General features: G+C 39.3%; 1 long non-coding RNA gene across 1 annotated transcript in view; it reads right to left on the minus strand.

Annotated features, from left to right (window-relative positions):
- The window catches only part of LOC138223884 (uncharacterized), a 31,251-nt gene extending 12,052 nt beyond the window's left edge, over positions 1–19,199 (minus strand). Inside the window, exon 1 of the long non-coding RNA XR_011182278.1 lies at positions 19,083–19,199. This is a non-coding gene — a long non-coding RNA (uncharacterized lncRNA). The remainder of the gene's footprint in view (positions 1–19,082) is intronic.
- Positions 19,200–20,155: the final 956 nt, after the last annotated feature.

Genomic DNA, 20,155 nt, shown 5'->3' on the forward strand with positions numbered 1-20,155 from the left:
CTCACACCCTGTGCCAGAGAAAAAAAAACATACTAAAGTGCACTTTCTTTTACGTGAGGAGAAACAGAAGTAAAACTCCAGAGGGTCATTTTAACTACAGCCAGTCTTTTCCCATAGTCAGATACCTTCTCTGAAGTACTTTGAAGCATTACTCACTAACTGAGATAATCACAGCAATTGTTCCAAACAAATTGTGAAAAAGAACTGAAAGATGTTTAGAAAGGCAAACCTAAATGGCAGTTCATTCTTTCCTTCTAAAGAGACTGATCTGATACTAGTGATCACGTACAGCAGCTTGGTACAGGTATGTGTGGATGCAGGTCCTCAGCTGTGCACTTACCACTGGCCTCTGAATTTTTTCCCCACTGCAATTTTCATATTCTGGTGCTGTCATTGGGGGTTCAAGGTGCTGGGAGCCTTTTGCTTATCCTGTGTGATTTTCCCCTCAGCACACAGTGCAGAGCTTCAGCATGAAGCATTTTTATCTACTGCCTAATGTATTCATGTTTGTGTCCTAAATGATGTCCACAAAATAAAAACAAATCTTTTACTAGTGAGGTGGGCTAGTAATCTGCAGCTCCCATGTACTCAGCGTCACTGTCTGCACTGCTCTGCGGATGGGCTTCAGTAACACTATTACAAGCTTGAGAAAACTAGGAGGAAAGAAAATCAGTGCTTAATAGTTTATTAAAGTTGTGCAGCTGGCTTTGTTTTTCCTCAGTTTAATGCATTTGGTACATAGTAGCTGGAGTACTGTTAATATGAAAGTTTCTGTGACCCAAATATATCTTTATAAAACAAACATGTGACTTCATCTCCCATAAATTACAGTATACGGTACCTGTAATTTTCAAGAACTGAAGACAGCTCATCTCATTCTTTTTAAAATGTGACATTCTGAGCAACAGCATCAAGACTCAATAATTATCTTGTATTGCATTTTTTCAGATATATTATGATGTATAGTGCATACACTCATTTTATATACTGAAATCTTAGGGTTTATAAGGCTCTATAGTAAATTACGTATTTTTTCTCTTCATTGTTTTGACTGCATGTTTACTTGGATAAAGACACCAGCAAAATGCATTAATGGATTTCTGCAGCTCCACAGTCTTAATGACATAATTTGAAATTCTACTTGTATTGCTGTATGTTTTTTTTAGCATGTATACTTCAGAGAATAGTACTAAGCAACATGCCTACAGACGCTGGACTTAAATAGTTGACAGTTTAATTGCATTGCCTATAAATAGATTGATCAAATCAAAGGCTGTCTTAACTCAATCCAGAAACAGATGGTGAGAGCTTTATTAAAAACTTTAAAGTTTTAACTAGGGTATAATGGTATCTGGGGAATTTATAAAGAAATAGATCCTACCCCGTATAAGCTCAAAAGCTGTAGAATGAATATCTATGTCCCACTGACAAGTTTTTTCTTTAGCACAGGGCTCCTTTAGTAACCAGTGTTAAATCCTAAATCCACTTCTATCTATGGGGTTTTGTATTCTGTTTGGCAGCTTCACTGGCCTTACAGCCTTTTCCCTTCCTCCGAGATTCTCTCTTTCAGTCAAAGGACAAGCATTGTCCTGTCCTTGCATTCATAAATACTGCTGTGTGAGATCCATCACTGTTGACCGGGAACAGGACCAAGCCCAGGCAGTGACTTCTCCAAGCCCACTGCCCTTCAGCGGTCTCAAAACTTTACAAAGTCTACAGCACTGCGTCTAGAAGGGATGCTTCTGAGCTGGTGAAATACATACACAAATACAGACAGCAAATCCCCTGTGATATTCTATCACAGCAACAATCCAGGGCTTATCCTTCACAAAAAAGTTTCACAGACAGAGTCAATTGAAACAAGACTTGACATGAACAAGAGGACAAGAGGGAACTATGGCGAGTGCACTTAAAACTCAGAACAGGGGGCACTTTGTTTACACTAAGGGTTGTTGGTGTCTGGTCCCCAGGCTTCTTTCTAAAAAAAATGGCTCGAGGAGATCCCCAGAGAAATAATCTTCTAGTAACGTGAACTAAACAACACTGCTAGTTGTTAAGGTTCTTTTGATTAATTATGTTTATGATTAAAAGTGTGGTTATTCACATTTATAAATGCTGTAATATACTCATTTTTTATTCTGTGTAATATGTTAACCATAAAACAAGTTACACAGTTTTAGAGATTTATATCTCACAAGGCTAATTGGTAGAAATGCCTTTCAATGCCATGCTATCGCCCAGGCCTTTTCTTATTAAATCCTGTGAGTAAGTAAATAAGTTGCCTCAGTGACTAATGTAGGTGAAAAGTTCAGTATTTACACTGTGTTGCTGAATAATTAGAGATAAGTCTGGCAGCTATTTTGCACCATGGAATCACTGATCATTTCCATGTGGGAAGCTTAATGAGCAATAACAATTCAATTAAAATTCTTAACTATAGTAATGATATAGTAATGTTTTTGACAATCAAAAGAGATTCCACAAAATGAGAGAATAATTTAGATCTATGGAGATTCATATCAGATCAACGCTTATTTGTGTTGATCTCATTGTTCCCAGAGACATTTTGCTTCTTGCCTCCATAGAATTGGAACAGCATAAAAGCACAGAAAAACAAAAACACTGCAGGTGATGTTACACATTATTTGCATTCCCAGTGTGCATTGAAAGCCTTTTCATCTCATTTTCTGCTAATCTCATTTTATATTGAATCATGCCTTTATTACAGTGAGCACTATCTCAAAGCACTTTATAATTATTTACAGTGGGGCACAAAAGTCATGCAGTAAAGAAAGTTGCAGGTCATTGAAATTAAAATTACAAGCAAATATCTGAAAAACAAATTTAATGAAGCTAACAATCTACAGGCACAGGAGTGAATATGTATCATTCACATGAAGCATCTTTTGAAAGCTTATACCTTTACATATCGTACATTTGAAAATTGTCTGCTAGATTACAGTGAAAAAGAATGAGTGCCAAGGACAGCACCTATGATGCTTCAGTAATGTGGGGCAGCATGGGGCTGCAGCAGTCAGCACTGGGGCCCTGGTTTAATTCCTGGGGTGCTCTCTGCATGGCGTTTGCATGTTCTCTCCGCATACCTGCGAGTTTCCTCTGTGCGCTCCGGTTTCCTCCCACAGTTCAAAGACATGCCGGTAGGTTCATCGTCTTTTGGGAAAACTGTTCCTGGTGTGAGTGCGTTCATGTTGTCTGCGTGTGCCCTGGGATGGACCGGTATCCTGTCCGGAGTGTATCCCGCCTTGCATTTGTTGCTGTCCAGGATATGCTTGACATGCTTCTGCGCAACCCTGATACTTCAGTAAAAGACACATACTCTCCATTAGGCCTCATGGGAAAAATCTCACTGGCCTCACAAAGGCTTTTTGGTACAGATAGCCATTCTTATTAAGCACCTATCATGTCTGTTTCTATAAGGTCTGTACAATAAATCTTATACAAGAAAATCAAGACAATTCCTAATGATTCTCATTCTGTGGCTTTGGGGAATGAAAACATCACACGCACAGCTGTTCTTAGCTATCTATGTACTGTATCTGGTTTACCAACTTAATTCACTAATTTTAGTTTACCAAAATATTCATAAACCATCTCATGTGTCCACCAACATTTTCCTAGGGAAGCTTTTAAACCCTATTTTTGTTGTTCCATTCAGATTTCAAAAATAGCCTTTTTTTAATGTCATATTTTTAGAAGCCCAATGATACTGAATGATATATATGATATGTGAAAAGGCAGTAGACTAGTTCAGAACTTCAGATCCCTGTGGATGGATCACCCGAGCAGCTCTGCTGCCTCAGTGGGAGTGGAAGTCAAGGGCTACCATTTCACTCTGTGAAGGAAACGCCCAACAGCATACACACACATTTTCCCCATTTATTGCTCGACTTTTTCCAGCACAATATATTTTGTTAGCAATTTTATTTTTAATCTAAAGTAATTATTCAAGGCTTGATTTTAATCAACTCTTCTCTAAAAACATCACTTACTGCAATGCTTTACTTTGTGACTTAGCAAAAGGTTAATTACCATCGCCCTCAATTTGATGTTTAAAAATGTAGTCTTTTGTGAAGGCTGATTTTTGTATGATTGTGCCTTTTGATCCTCATCTCTGCTCCTTGTCTGTCATTAAGGAGTAGCGGTTCTATTCGAAACTGTTTTGCATCAGTAATTATCAAAGCTGATTTCTGTAGTGCACTGTACTTTTCCCACACACTATTGCAAATTTCTAATGGCCACACTTTTTTAACCTTTATTCAAATCTTAACATGAATCTTTAATATGAATAAATATATTACTAAAACCAATATATAAAAAGTGATGATATTCTAGAATTACTACCCATTGGATATACATTAGCATACACAAAACTGTCCAGTCAGGATAAGACCAAAAGGGCCATTGTGGTGACTTAATGAAGAACAGCCCAGAAGGCAATAGCTCATGGTCTTTGCTCCATGTTCATAAAGGTAATAAAGATGAGGGTAGACTTGCAATGTCTGGCAGATTTTGTGAGCAGGTGTAGTTTGGAGTTTACTGTATATGTGCAGGTCAGCCTGCGATCTAGTTTGGTACCTGTAATCCCAACACACTAAGACTAGGGGCACTGATCTGGGCCCGTGCTTTTACTTAGAGATAAACAAGAACAAATTCACAACTGGCCTTACAGCTTTGAGGAGAATTGGTGTAACACAACCTATAGATTTTTATATTTTAAATAATCCAACAAGTGACACTATTTTCACTCTAGCATTTTTATACGAGTGTGTGAGCATTGTCTCACTTATTCTGTGAATAGTAAGACATTATTCGCTGACTTAAAGGGAAAATTTTGTTCAAAACAATCTGACCTTTTTCTTTTAAGAATAAAAAATTTAAACATGTGAATTATATAAATCGGAGAGTCATCTCAAACATACGGTAAGCATTACACTAGACTGGTGGGGTGTCTTCATAACCTTGATTCCCTGAAAAAATGGTGTCAATGTATCAGCTGTGATGGGTACCAGAACAGCAGTTTTTATGGCCACAAACTGTACGGTCACAGAGTTTTAGTGACTTAAAGGGGGGTTGTGCTAAGACCTGCAGGGCTGATGAGGACACTTGATCAGACTGGCAGGTGCAGCAGTCAGGGCCACTGGGAGGCCAGGTAATGTGAGCTCACAGTGCTGCCATCAATTCTGGCATAGAGAGCTGCCAGGAAGCCTTATAATGTAGCACGTACAGTACTTCTCCTTCACTCACGAAGGATTGTAAAACACAGAGGGCTGATTGTGCATGAGCTTAAGTCCACATTCGGGGCAGGGCGGTGGCTCTGTGGCTCAGGATCTGTGCTTGTGGCTGGAAGGTAGCAGGCAGAGGAATCCTACTCAGTTGGGCCTCTGAGCAAGTGTGTGTGGGGTGTGGGGTGTGGGGAGTGTACTGGGGCACTGTGGCTGCCAGTCACATCATCCAGATGGGGGCTACACACTGGTGGTGGTGGAGGGGATCCCCAATATCTGTAAAGCGCTTTGAGTTGAGTGACCAGAAAAAGAGCTTTATAAATGTAAGCAATTATTACTACATTCAGCTACTGGATGAAGGATTGAGAACCCGAGAATAAATTATAAATGCAGACTATTGCTGCCTGACTACTGTATTCACAAGCCTATTCCCCCCATGTTGTTCCTGGCCTGAAGCTTCAGCTGCTACCTAACAGATGTTTCAGCTGTGATGGGTGTGATGTGTCGTTACAATTACCTCTCCTTCTTGTGTTGCTACACGATGGCACCATTTGTTTTTTAGCAAGCTGCACTGACAGCATGATTTTGAGATCGGCAGCATTACAAAAACATTGCACAATACAGTTACTATACAGTAGCCCCGGCAGCGCTCTGGCATTTGTAGGAAACAGCCTGGAGGGGCCATGCTGAACTAGAGCTGGGGCCATGGAGCTCAGCCTTCTCACTGAGAGTATCCCCTGGTGAAGCCAAATGGGAACCTGACGGAGGACGCTTGATTGTAATTAAAAAAAGAAAACCAGAAAGCAACCTGAAAGAAGTTAATAAATTAACAAATAAGCAGGACAAATAATGTTGTCAGCTACACTTTCCTTCAGAAATTTCTTCTCTCTCCCTCATTATATTTTATCTATGGATCTTTACCCCCAGGTTACAGTGCATGTCAAGTGAAGCTGCTTTAACATATGTACCTTGTTTTGGGAAAAAAATGCTTCGTGCTGTTAGCACTTCAAAGAGAGGATTTACAAAACACCTTCCTTGGAACTTCAAATACATTGGAACATTTGCTTTAGATGTAATCATAATTCTACAGAACCTAGTACAGATGTGGGGGCAGCAAAGGGGTTGGTTGATACATACAAACGGGCCCTGACCCCAGGTGCAGTCTGATAACTAGTGCTGATAACTTGGTGTCCTGCTGGGAGTGGTCTGGTTCAGCAAAATCCCTGTCGAAGGTTCAGACACGCTAGGAATGTGCAGCAGACATCATTAAAATAAGATCCACAGGCCTTGCTTGAAGGATACAGTAGCTTTGTCTTAGAGGTACACATCCCAAAAAAAATTAAAGTGAACATTGTGCTTTTATAAACAAAAAAATCATTTTTCTTTGCACATGCCTTGTTTCTTAACTTGCAATGGCAAAGGTATTACTTATGCCCAACTTCTTAAGGGTGACACTTTTAAAAGTTCAGTGTTAAATTACCCTGGATGCTTTGCTGGGGGGAAAATTTAATTACTGGACCTGGATTAATTAAATGCTCACAAATTACAAAATCAATCCATGATGGAAGGTTTCCACTGAATGAAAGCAAAACACGTTGAGCACAGTATTGCTCAGTTCTAGTCCTCACCAGCCAGACTGTTACCAGGATTATCTTCCTCCTCAGGTCTTAATTGAATAATTACACTGCTCATTTGCTTGATCAGACCCATTTCTTAGATCTTATGCAAGTAAAGTTTTAATCCTGGGCTTCTTGTCCTCTTAAAGAGGGTTCCCCTCAAAAAATTGCCACCTCTAATTTTAAGTACAGCACATTATAAGAAATATTAGCTGTTGTAAAGAAGATCTTCAAAAAGCATGACATATTAGAAACACAACAGCATCTGTCATAACCATTATCTTTGTCAGAACAGGTCAATAAATGAAATAAAGCCAATTTCATACACTCAATCAATCAAAGTTTATTTATCGAATGCACAACAATGCGGCGTGCAGCAGTAGTTGCTGGCAATGAAATGTCTTTTTCTGCGAGCTCACAAAAATTACAACAATTAACAAAAACACAAAAAAAATCACAAAAATTAGGTTACATTTTTTAAATTGAATAAAACTCAATGTGAGTAGAGCTGTTATGTGTCCATGGTGTATGCAATATATACATGTAGTGCAGTTATGCCGAATATAGTGAGAATTGTGTGTCCATGTAGCCATTACAGGTGATTTGCTAAAGGAGCTGCAGGTTGTCTTTTTAGCAGTCTTATTGCCTGGAGGTAGAAGCTGTTCCGTAGTCTGTTGGACTTGGACCGAATGCTTTGGTACCTTTTACTGGACGGTAGGAGGGAAAACAGTTTGTGACTGGGATGACTGCGGTCCTTGAGAATGGACCTGGCCTTCTTCAGACATCTAGCTGAGTAGACATCCTGGATGCTTGGTAGCTCACAGCTGGTGATAAGCTGCGCTGACTTCACCACCCTCTGCAATACTTTGCGATCCCGTGCGGAGCAGCTCCCATACCAGGCAGGGATGCAACCAGTCAGGATGCTCTCAATAGTGCACCTGGAAGTTGGCCTGGATAAGTGATGGCATGCCGAACTTCTTTAGCCTGCGAAGAAAGAACAGGCACTGCCGTGCTGTCTTGACCACGGTGTTGGTCTGGTGGGTCCAGGTTAAATCCTCTGAGATGTTAACTCCCAGGAACTTAAAGTTGCTGACCCTCTCCACTGCAGTCCCATTGATGTGAATAGCTGTGTGGTCTCCACCCTGATGTTTCCTATAGTCCACAATCATCTCCTTAGTAATACTGATGTTCACAGAGAGGTTATTCTCCTGGCACCATACTGCCAGGGTTTCAACCTCCTCCCTGTATGCAGACTCATCACCATCTGTGATCAGGCCAATGACTGTTGTACCGTCCGCAAACTTGATGATGGAGTTTGAGTGATGCCTGGTGACACAGTCATGGGTAAATAAGGAGTAGAGGAGAGGGCTAAGCACACAGCCTTGGGGGGCTCCAGTGTTTGGAGTCAGGGTAGAGGATATGTTGGTGCCCACCTTCACCACCTGCGGACGTTCCGTCAAGAAGTCCAGGATCCAGTTACAGAGGGAGGTGTTCAGTCCCAGGTCCTGGAGCTTGATGACGAGCTTTGAGGGCACTATGGTATTGAATGCTGAGCTGTAATCAACAAACAGCATTCTCACATATGTTCCTTTCTTATCCAGGTGTGAGAGGGCAGTATGGAGGGCAGTGGCAATAGCATCTTCTCTTGACCTGTTCTGGCGGTATGCAAATTGCAGTGTGTCTAGAGTGTCAGGCAGTGAGGAGATGATATATGCTTTGACCAGCCGCTCGAAGCACTTCATGATAACTGATGTGAGTGCAACAGGGCGGTAGTCATTTAGGCAGCTGACTCTGGGTTTTTTAGGAACAGGGAAAATGGTGGTTTAAATAGGTCAATGGTGTTAAGAGGTTAAAGCAGCTACTGTATGAAATATAGCATTTTTTTCCCTCAATGAAGATTAAAGCCCATATACCTAAGGCTTAGCAGGTCACAAAGGATGTGTGTGGGATATTCAGTGTCATCAAATAACCAAATGACTGAAGTAAAAAGAAGAATCAAAATTGGATAAAGAGTTTTTGGGAGTGTAAATACAATCCCAAAATAAAAACTGAAACTACAACAATATTTGCACCTCCAGAGGAAGTTTTTTAATTAACACTTAGTTCCTCAAACTTTGAATGCACAACTGATTTAGAAACTACAAGTAGCACATATCATAGAAAGCCTACAAACTGGAAAAAATGTACAGAATATGTAATACAGTAGAAGAAATAAATTAATGCACTAGAGAGCAACCATGAAGATAAGTGAAAATGGAAGTGGACTGTGGACACACAGCCAGTGGATCAAAACTGAGAAAGATGTTTCTGAATAGGATCCCAAATGACAACATAAGACAAAATCGGAAGGCCTCATGGAAAATGGGAATAAGAACTCGGAACAGCGGAACAGCTCTGTTAACTCCCACATCAGAACGATAAAGATCTGTGGAAGCTTTCAACCACAACAAGACTGATGATGATGGAAGCTCTCCTCTTTGGTCCAGGACCAGAGTTGAAGAACATTGCTCAAAAAAGAAAAAAAAAACTGCCACGAAGTACTGAGTAACTGTAACTGCAGGCAGGCTAAGGTTTTGATTTGATCAGGGCCCTGTTCAATCACCACGGAGAGGACCTGACTCCTTGGCGACAAAGCGGGCTGATTACAGAGCACAGCGAAGACTGCCAAGAGGAAATCTGGGGAAAGCAAGATATTGGACTGGGACAGGCAAAAAGCTTGAAAACAGTCATAAGTTCTGCCTGCCTGCTCTCACCTGTGCTTTCTTCTCCCAGGCGCACATTTTCTTTTATGAAATGGAAGCTTTGGGATTACAGTAATACCAAACTCCTATCCAGACAATATCTGATCAGAGGGAATTTTGGAAAATGTGTGCCTTGGGCAAACAACTGCTGGGTGACATTTAACTGCATAATATGATTTTGCTGACATTTAAAGGGGTTTTATTTTGTTAGTTAATTTGAGAGTCACAGGGAGAAATAAATATCTGAATGGACATGACATTATTGATTATATCTAAAAATACATTTATGAACTTTTTCAGAACAAAATCCATTTACACTTCTCCACAACAAAGTTTTCCTAGATGCTCAGTGTGGGTGGATTGATCATTTAAGCCCTAACAGCTACCATCTGTTTAACAGCTGCAAATTACACATCTTGGAAGGGTGTTGGTTACCTGTATTTGCATCTGTTCCAGAAGACAATGCAAGGGCTTAGATTTTGTACATTAACGGGAATTAGCAGCTAGCACTTTCAGGCAGTATAAGATCAGAAAGCTCAATTATGACACTTGAGCAGATCTCGCCAACGTTAGAATGATTGAGACGGAACCTTTGCCAGGAGGTTTCCATCAGGCTCCGATCTGTGCTTGAGCTACTCATTTGCACACTGGAAGTTTTCCCAGATCTTAAGCTTTAATGAGCTTTTGTCTGTAAACATGCATCTATAGAAATGGCTGATTTGTTTTATTTGGATCTGTATCTGGACATACAAGCCTAAACCCCTCAGTGCTGGGTACCGTCTACTGGTATCTGGGGAAATCTGGTGGAAGGAGTGTCCACCAGTAAGGTATTCCTGGGATTGCTGTGTGAAAGATGTCTTGTCTGTTATAAAAGAACAAGTGGAGCAATTTTTGTTCTGCTGACATTGTTCTGCTCTCAAAATCTCATGTGGGACGACTGTGTACCTGAACCACGCAGGTGAAGAGGAAAAAACCTGACAATTTTAGTCTCTCTCTTCGACACTATCTTTTTTCACGAGATGAGGCAGACTTATGGCACACTTTTAACCCTAACCCTAACCGATTGTCTGGTGTTGAGAAGATGAAGTTACAAAAAAAGTCTGGATGATCTGTTCACCGTTATATCAATTGAGCTGATTAAATATTTAGATTATTAGCATAACAATTTGTAATTAATGGCGTTGGTCATGCAAAGCAATCTCAGTAGCACTCACAGTGTAAGTAGAGAACAAAACTGTCTTGTTTCTGATGACTGATAAACTGAATATTGAATCTCTGTCAGCTATCAAAATACAAGATTTTAAAGTTGAATTAGTCATGTAAACAGTTGCTGTTATGAAGGTATCTTCAGGTGTGCAGCTAATTTTAAAGGTCTATTTTGGAGGTGCTATGCTGATGTTAGGAGAAAATGTGAATGCAGACTAAATATATAAAATGATATGACAGTCTCATGGAGAGGGAGACCAAACTGCTTAGTATTGTTAGCCAATAGTCCCACAAATTAAAATGTAACAAATCTCTTAAAAGTTTCAGATGCTAACTAACTTCACCCAAAAGTCTGTAATCTTGGGATTTTAGCTTTAGAGAATTTATCCATATTACTTTAGACTGAGCCCCGGGCATTTCTCGTTAAGATTAGGGAGTTATCCCGGTGTCTGGGTCAAATTTCCCCCCTCGTCCTTTACCATGGCTTTAATCGTCCCCATGTACAGTATGATTGGCTTGCACTTGCCCTTCGAAGGACTGGCGTCCTGTCCAGGGTGTACCCCGCCCTGCGCCTTTTGCTTGCTGGGTAGACTCTGGCTTCCCACGACACAGTATGGTCTAAAGCGGTTTGGCTAATGACATGACATTATCTTCACACTAATTACATTTTCAGATTAAGCCTCAAAGACAAACATGTCAATTTTAAGTCAGAGTGCTGACTTCAGTTAAATTCCACTTTGGACACATTTTGAGTGTCATCATTTGACAAGTACAAATGAGAGGGACAGGATTACATTTCCTTTGCATTGGTTCATGTGTGGTTTGGATTTACTTCTGAGGTGTAAAGAATTATGTAAAAAAGATTAAATATTTTGTTTAACATTGGGTGGATTGGTGTGGTGGTATTTAGCATTGTTTCCTCACAGATCTTGGGTTAGATCCTGGACTAGAAAGCTTTCTTTGTCACCGATTCATAAGGGATACAAGACAGTAGCTAATAAGTCTGGGAAGAGTTTCATGTCATTTTCAATATCACAGTCTTTAACTGTGCAATGTGATGTTATTCTCATTGTTACAGACAGTGCTTGAGACAGGAGTTTGTTTAACTATGAGAAATAGCTGTCTGAAGCCATCATACTTGAATCACTGAAATCAGGATAATACATCATTAGACACTTCAAGAAGGAGGCAAAAATACTTTTTCCCACCAAAGAATGCTTTTACTTTTTTTCAGTAGGCATTTTGTGAAAAGCTGTTCTGGCTTCAGATACAGACCATTACTGATGGCCACTATGTGCAAATGTTGGCCCAAAACACCGAAGATTTGATTATAGTCTCTCACACTATTACAGAAAACTACCAAATAAAATGAAACTGTCTGGGGAAAAAAGTTTAATTAGACCTGCTTCTGTGTAAATTGTAACTTTTCCACATTATTTTTTTTATTTGAAGACAGTATCCTGATTTCTTACATTTGACTTGTGTAAATAAGCCTTCTATTAAAATGAATAAACATTTGTTAAAACCTTCATTCCTGATAGTAAACAGTTTTTCACAGACTAACTGTCTATGCTTAGGAAACTGTAATATATTTATTTACACTTACTCCTTATTTAAAAATATTTAGAATCCTCACTGAATACGTGTGTGGAATACCTTAAACTACACGTGCATTGCCTGCCAAATGGGAGAGGGTATTTATTTGATGAGGAAGTCAGTCTATTTACAGATTTTGGTTATGGATTAATTATTTTTAGCATCATTTGTGATCTGTGACGATTGACCATTATCATCTAAAGTGACTGTTGCATAAACAATAAATCACTTAACTTAGAGAGTTGTTTGGAAACAGGTGATGAGGTGATTTGAATGTTGAATGTCAAGCCTTGTGAAAATTGAAGAAAATAAAAAAAAGATCCAATGTTCCTTACTTATCAGGAGAATGCCTTCATTCCACCAATATGAGCAAAGACAGGAATTAATATCCATCCATTGTTTTACTGTACAGTATATACACTATAGAGTTTGTTTCTTTGAAAATGATTGCTTTAATATGCCCCTCTTGTCAAGAGGTTCTATCAATCAATCAATCAGGAATGGCACAAAAACCTTTTGCAGAAGTTTAGAACAATATGCTAATTGTTGTATACGACCAAATTATTGAGGGGAGGTCCAAGTGTGATCTCTGGATCTCTGCAACTGTGGTCTGCATGATCCAAAAGCTTTTTAACCTCCTGCCAGGCCCGAGTGCGTCTGTCATTGTAAGTTTCCTGAAATAATTTTTCCCCAAACTCCTGCCTCGATGAAGAGCAATGTGCAAATCAGACTTCAAGAGTGGTTATGCTAATTTTTCTTCTGCTTTGCAACCACAAGAAATTCTACATGATCTTGAAAACTTTCTGCCATTGATTAACATTGAAGGATAAAGCCCCTGTCATTGGCTTTAGAAGAACAAAAGTGCCGTTTAGCATCAAAGTCTTTTCTGGGATGAAATTAGCGAAGGCTGCAAGAGATGTTAAAACCCTGCTGGTTATAAAATTGGAAAATGGCTTCCTGGAGCTCTATGTAAACTCTCCATTATTTCTTTCAAGCATGGCTCATTAGCAGCCTGACAGACATGTGACCCTCACGCATTTCATTAGCTTTTCACTGATTCAGTCTGCATAAGCCTCACCTACAGCCATACTGTCATGACATGTTAAACATTACAACAATGACATTTGCTTAAAAACAAATGAAAAGCAAGAATATAAACTTCATCCAGAAATACAAAAATTAAACACACTTCTCAATTATGTGTAAAGGTACGGAAGAAATGAAAAGCTAATTTTAAAAGCATCTCTTTTTGCTTTTAAATGCTAGAGGACATCCCATATCTGCGGATGAGTATTGGGCAGTGAAGTGAAAGCAATGCAGTGAATAATTTTCACTACATTAGAAATTTTGCTCTTGCTTAGAGTCTAGATTTTTATAAACTTTAATTTTAACAGGGAGGAAAACTATAGCCCCCCTCCCACCCTTGATATTTTATAGTTACCCTAAAATGCCACTGCTAGTTGCCAGCAGTCAAGCTGTAGCCTGATCCCAACTATGGATTGATACAATCAACAGCTCTCTGATGATAGGGTGGCTGTCCTGAGTCTATAGTACATCATTTACATTTATGGTTCTGCATTGTAAGATACACGGCAGGGCATGAAATGAATTTTAATTGAAATATTAACTGACAAAACATGCAGAAATAGCAGCAGAACAAATGAAATCTTTAGCTTTTCTTTTTCCTTCTTTTATTCCTTTCTTGTTCTGGGCATGATTAGACTATCATTCTGCTAGTAATGGTCATCTTAATCTATTTTATTCTTGTGTACGTTTTCATTTATTTGGCAAAAAAAGCCATTGCTGTGTGCTAGTAAGTTAAGAATTTAAGTGCTCTACATCTGTCAGTTTGAAGGAATCAAATTGTCCTCATGTTCATGAGAGTGAAAGATTTAATAAGAACAAAATATTGTAGATTATGGTCTGTTGAAATGTGTAGACTGAAAACAAATATTGCACATTTATTAACACTGAGTCATATTAGAATGTGTTGTTGTTTTTTTTTTTACTTTCCAGTTCTTTATTTTGAGCAGATTGTACAAGAGGGTGAATGTTTTTACCTTCCTTTAATTTATTGGAAACATTTGCTTTTAGAAAACTTTAGACAACACTGACTTTTTGGCTTCATGTAGACCATTTACAGTATATAGAAGACTTGATGCCTAGTGCAATGAGATCTTTTGAAATAAACTAAGCAACCTGGTTATACAGTACCTTACTAAAATATTCAGACCCTTCCAATGGTGTTGCATTTTATGAAATTACAAAATGATGCATGTACATTTCATTAAACTTCATATTTTATTAAAAACACAAATGCTAAAACCAAAGATTTCAAAGAGCAAAATGAGTGACAGTTAATGTCAACAAAAACAATAAAATAATTTGCATACATATTCAGACCCTTGAACTCAACATTTGGAAGAAGCACCTTTGGCAACAGTTACAGCTCCAAGCCTCTTTGGATAAGTCTTCTGCAACTTTTGCACAACAGGATGGTGCACTTTACGCCCATTCCTCTTGTCAGTTTTGCTCCAGGTGTTTCTAGTTGTTTGAGAATAGCTTATCTTCCTACAGTTTCTCAGTAGGACTGAAGACGGAATTTTGAATCGACCACTCAGTGTAGCTTTTGCCTTGCACTCTGCTTTGCATCATGTTCTTACTTAAATGTGAAACTTTTCCTCTAATATTTTATAGTACTTTGTTCTATCTACAGTACCTTCCTCATCAGTATTCCATTGCTTCCCAGTCCCTGCTGAGAATAACGCAATGCTGCCAGCATTTTTCTGGACACTCCACTCAAAGTACTTTACAGGTCATGGGGATCCCCACCACCACCAGTGTGCAGCCCCACCTGGATGATGCGACAGCAGCCAGAGTGCACCATTACGCTCCCCACACACCAGCTCTCAGTGGGTTGCCAGCTGTGAGTTGCAGGGTGATATAAAGTCTGTTGCATTTTACCCTGGCTGGTCTTTAAAGTCTCAGAAATAACCCAGCAGAGTGACCAGTCACAAGCAGAGCCTAACATCAGTTCCTTTCTCTCATGGAACTTCACTCCCTCTGTGTGAAGCTGTGACTCATTCAACAGGTTCTTTCCATGAGCCTTCAGGTCCCGACAGGGGTCAGAGCAGGAGAAAGGGTAACTGGAACACACAACTATTTACAAATAAAGCCCCATGAAGAACGTCACCACCATATTTCAATACTTATGTCTTGAGACTTGAATTAGTGCTGCTTCTCTAAATGACTGCATCAAGATAAGAAACAGAAAGCTTGAAGCCTCTAGGAAAAAAAAAAACCATCAAAAAGAAAAGTACACTGACAGAAGAAAATAAAGAGGTTACATTTTTTTTATCTCCCTTTGTTTTGAAATTGTTCCATTAATGCAGTAAATTTAAAATAGATGGGTCTTATTCCAAACTGTGCTGTAAAAGATAAGGCATGCCTTATTTAATTAAACTAAAAAAAAGAAAAATAAAAGAATGACATTATAATAATTCTTCCTGCCATTGGAAATGTCAAATTCACCCTGTAGTCTTAAATGAAAAGTATACATCGTGCTGTTTTTAACAGGGCTGCGCAGGGGACGATTTCACTGTAATGATATATGATCTATAATGAGGAAACTAGCACTCTTACATTGACCTCCTGCCCAATGTAGACCTTGAATTCTGCCAATATTAAGACAATAGTGGTCACCACAACAAGCTGTTAAACATAAAGAGTTCAATTGTTAAGGCAAAAGGAGCCTTAATGTATGGGTAGTTGCGGCAGACCTGAAGAAAGAAATGCTCTTTCCTCAACTGAGCAGTCTAAAAATATAACCGTCGGCTCAAGAGCCACTCAGGTGGAGCCATGTACTGTAAGTGCAGAATCTTCAAAACAGAAACATACCAGAAAGCACATCAGAGTATGCATTAGGGCAAATAATTCAATTTGTTTATTCACTGTAATTGTGTAAGTCAAGCCTCGTGAAATGCCAAGGGGAAAATGCATAGCTTTATAAAAGACTTACCAACTAAGCAATTTGATTTCAGTAGATTAAGAAGCCTTTAATATGTAAACAAAAAGCAAGGGTGTCAAAATATAACAATGAAACAAAGCTTAGTTTACGTAGTTTTTATTTACCCATTTCATTCATAAATTCTTGAAAAGTCTTAAAAAGTTATTCCAGCATATTTTGAGAAGTGATTATGTTATAAGAAGCACAGGGCTGTGAATTTCAATTAAACTTAAAAAAAAAACATTTTTAATACTGAGGTTGGGTTAATAGTTAATGTTTTAATTATTCCATCCCCCCATGAGCTTCAGATTAATCTTGACTGCCATAAGGGAAGGATTTTCTTAAGCGATATCTTTATCTAATTACCCTTGAACACCTGCATCCCATTCCACTAGTGTTCCGAGGTCTTAAACCAAAGATCTATGACTGGAGTCCCTGAGGATCCACCCAGATCTTAATTTTATCTGGAAGTATGGCTTAACTCACTAGGCACATTTTTTCTTGTCTTTTTCTGATTTTTATCACAAAGATTTGAAAGGCTTGTAGGAAAGACCCCATAAAATACTTGGGATAAAAATATTATTAGTGCGAGAAGAAGAACAGTGGCCTATTAATAAAAAAATAGTTTAAGTAATGGGGAGTTTTACCAAGATGAAGCCACGACACACTATAGACAGAAGCCTGGGCTTCAAGATTTCCTCTTTATGCTATAAATTAGTGTTTGATTTGTCATGCTTTTGGTGCTAAAGCCCTTCAGTATAAACTAGGAAACTTGCAGAGACATGACATAATTCTGATACTTGGCGCAGAGCCTATGTTTTATTCCTGTTTGTTAATAGACAAATAAAGTAGATGGATTTTCAGTTTTTCAGTTTTCAATTTTCAGATTGAATGTTTTTGGTGTCATTTGGATAAATTGATGATGCATGGCTGACTGTGACTGTGACATAAGCACTAGCTCCTCATTGCTGAGAATATGGATCAGACACAGGTGATGCAGTGATCCAGCCTGTTCCATATCAGGCCTAGTGAAAATCAAGAAAGAAGAACATGAAAAGGATCTACTGAGATCTGCACATCAAGAGAATGCCTTTGCATCATTCTAGCCTTGGAGGCTGGACTTTATGAGCACATTGATGTTTCTAGAGAAGCCAGCAGTTTCTAATCTAGAAAAACGTTACTGTGAATATTAGGCCCAATCTGGGACCATGATACACCTCATCAGTATCAACAGGGAAGCCTACATTTTATGGTCTACTAGTCTACTTGGTTATTGATTGCATCCATTTCTGCACATGCTACATTAAGGAGACCTCATTGGCTGCCCTTTCTGTAGGTTTATCCTGATACAATATTCTGGCTGTATTGCACATGTCCCTGGGCTGCTCGTGTATTCTTCTGTAAACAGGTGACAAGGAGACTGGCATAGCCGAGCTGGGGTGTTGGGTTAACCGTCTGCCCATCTAGGTAATTTCAATGCCAGGCCAATTTCAAGGGATGGGTTAGTCAGGCGTTGGGAGGAGCATGCCTAAACATGAGCATCCTTGCGCAGGTTTGTGATTAGTTCCTGCTGCACGAGTTGCTGTTCGTGGGTCCTATGCCACTATAAGAGGAGATCAACCAGAAACCTTGCTTTTAGTTATAGAAATAAGCCATCATTATTTCTACAATGGTGGTCCGGTGCGACAGTGGTGTGCTCAGATATCACCACACCACTATCACACCAGACCACCATTGTAGAAGCCACCTGATCTCAGGTGGGACTTGAGTGAAATCACAACAGACAGGCAGGCTAGCACTGGTTTCAAAATCACAAGTGGCAGCCAGTTTTCTGCACCTGGTTTCCATAATTAATGTTTACCTGCACACTCAGACAGGTAAGATATGGTAACTGCTATCGCCTGCAGACTGGGAATCAGACTTAGGAAACCTTTTATAATAATAATTATAATAATAATTGCTTACACTTATAGAGCGCTTTTCTGGACACTCCACTCAAAGCGCTTTACATCCACCTGGATGATGCGACGGCAGCCATAGTGCGCCAGAACGCAGAACGAAGTAATGTAGCCAGTTCAGAGAGGGGGGTTATTAGGAGGCCATGATTGGTACTGTAAGGGCCAATGGGGAATTTGGCCAGGACGCCGGGTTACACCCCCACTCTTTTCGAGAAACGCCCTGGGAACGCCCTTTTAGTTCTCCCCCCCCACAACAAATGAATCTCAACACCCCTCTGATATTGACAATTCAAATAAGGATTTTAAAGACTATTTCCTAATGCTTCTTTAAGTCCTGTCTGAATCTGTAGCTTTCATGATGCAACAAATCAACACAAAGATGGACGTTTGCCTCGGGTAACTTTGGGATTACCTACCCCAAGCTGTCCCCCGGAACCGCCCGAGGGACCAAGTCAATATTTACTTAAGACACACGTCAGATTTCATAATATTTCACAAACAAAACCCCAAAATCTTCACAGAAAAATCTTATATTTATCGAAAATAAACAACCGTTTTCAGAACCGACACACACCGAGGCAATCGATCACAATAACACTTTATCTGTTGACGCACTTCAGCAAACTTCCAAAGTGCATCGATAAGTAATCAATAACCCAGCAAAACATGACCGAAAAAAACAAAAGCCAGCAAAACTATATATCCCATGATTTTACCTTGTTCGGGGCATCCGCAGGACCAGAAATATATCCTCAAAACACCAACCTTACTCATCTCCAGACCTGGAGGAAACCGAGAGGTATGGGCTATAGGAACTGAACTTTGAAACGGACCGCCTCGAAAAGCTGTTTTGATTGGTGAAAAATACTGTCAATCATTATAATTTCAACCATTCAGAGCCCATAGGGGATGGGACTTCCTCTGGGAGCCTCTGGCTCTGTTCTGGCTGTAATCCTGCTGTCAATTATCGACACGGCAGGTGGTAATCAATCAGATTCTTACCAGTGGTAATTTTTTCACACCTGAAGGCCACTCTAGAGTTTTTTTCAATGCATAACAGCAGAACAGGGTTCTCTAGCAGTGTCTAATGGCTTTTTATAGCAATTGTAAAATAGTTTTTACATACAGTACAGTAATCTTATTGGCTTTCAATACTTGTTTTAATTTTTTTTTTCATTCCAGATCCAATCTTCACAGAAAACTATGTAGATTTTTTTCAAATCAATTGTTTGTCCCAATTTTTTATCCAAGCTAGTAGACAAAACTTAAAAAAAATTATCTTTGAAGACAGTAAAAAATGTTGCCTGCTGTTATTTTTGCTGTTTTCTGTATATTTTTGTCTGCTGAGTGGACACAATATGTGAAAAAAATGATTGTTTACACTCAATGCCAAGGCGGCTAGCTTCAATGTAAGACCTGAACCGGGGGCTTCTGCTATGTCCTGCTGCAGAGATGTAACAGAATGTTTAAGGAGAGAAAATTCCAGGAGGAAGTTGGCTCTGGGGGTTAGTTACAGCAAGGTGTTAAACTACACGTCTTACACTGTATTTCCAGACCCTTAAGAAAATATATAGTGTTTGAAATGAGCGAAATGCTAAAATAGACAAGTTCTATTCAAGTGTATAATAATGAAAGGAAATAGCAGGGCCACATGAGCTACTCTGTACTCTGAGCAGTTGCTTTGGCTGCTCATAGCCCTGAGCACACCTCAAATAATCAGCAACAAGTTTTCTAGGAACGGTTTTTAGACTTCAGATAACCAAAAAGGCAACAAAACATATCAAGACTC

This window comes from Lepisosteus oculatus, chromosome 17 (assembly GCF_040954835.1).
Source record: "Lepisosteus oculatus isolate fLepOcu1 chromosome 17, fLepOcu1.hap2, whole genome shotgun sequence".
NCBI classification, from domain to species: domain Eukaryota; kingdom Metazoa; phylum Chordata; class Actinopteri; order Semionotiformes; family Lepisosteidae; genus Lepisosteus; species Lepisosteus oculatus.